Genomic DNA, 1325 nt, shown 5'->3' on the forward strand with positions numbered 1-1325 from the left:
TTGTGGTAAATCTTTGTTTTTTAATGGTTGGTTTATTTACAAATCAGCATTAAATAAGAAATCCTTGATTTCCAATTACCCAAACCCCCCACCTTCCCATTTATGTTAAAGGGCACCTATTTTCCCCTTTTTCAAGGGGTAAGACAAATCTTTTGTGTCTCCAGAATGTGACTGCAAAGTTTCAGCCTAAAACACCCATCAGATTATTTGTTATATCTTTCTGAATATGGGAAATTTCAGCTGTTAAGACATTGTAACTGTTTTGCCTGTGCCTTTAATCCAATATAGGCTGGTTCTTCCGGCCCAACGTTCCCACTGATGCGTGTAGTAGCCTTCCTAAACAGCCCAGATTTGTTGTGGAGTTAATTCAAGCCTTTCTGCAACGATGAGTCGCACACAATGTTATAAAGTTAACACACACACGTTTAGCTTTACTTAACTTAATCTGTCAATCAATTCGGTGAGTGGGGAAACCGCACTCCTACACCACACTGAAAACAAATGTCCAAAATTTTCACAACATTTTACTTAAATTATTCACAATAAATTACATTAGTATCTCTTTACAGGACTTAACAGCAAAAATTCACAATAATGTGTTGTATTCATAATTTTATTGTGAAATTAGGGCAGGTTGCATGATTACAGCAAATTACTGTAAAAAGGGCTATATTTATTGCATGTTAGTTTCAAACTCTTTTTATTTAATTTAACATAGACATTAATACAAACGAACTTTTACACAAGTATTGGCACTTTTTTGATATTTAGAAGTAACAATGTAATTGCAGCCCCAAAAACAATTTGGTTACATCTTCAAAAATAAAGAAAGAAAAAATCCTCCTGTTTTGAAACGACATATATGTCATAGCAAAGTTTCATTTTTGCATGCACTGCCCCTTTATTTAGTTTTAAAAGATTAACATGGAAATATGATTTCAAAGTCAGGGTAAATGTCAAAATTAATAGCACATGAATGCCTACTTCACAGTAAATATAGTTAATTCTACAAATATAGTACTGTAAAATCACAGTAATAGACTATTATCTACTGTGAAGTTACTGCAACAAAATCACAGTAAATTACTGTGAACTACCTCACGGTAATTTGCTGTGAATTTACACACAGTATTTTACTGTGAAAGCAATGCAATTATTAGCCAGTAATTTACTATGAATTTAAAGTCAAATCTTTTATAGTGCACGTTGCAGTGGGCCTCAAAATTGCAGGGATTTAGATATTATTTTAATGTCAGGAAGTAAAAAAAAAGAGACTTACTGTGTTTCTATCACTCCAATATGACTGTGGACACACGATACCTACA

Source organism: Danio rerio, chromosome 16 (assembly GCF_052040795.2).
Source record: "Danio rerio strain M-AB ecotype USA chromosome 16, GRCz13ab, whole genome shotgun sequence".
In the NCBI taxonomy this organism is placed as follows: Eukaryota; Metazoa; Chordata; class Actinopteri; order Cypriniformes; family Danionidae; genus Danio; species Danio rerio.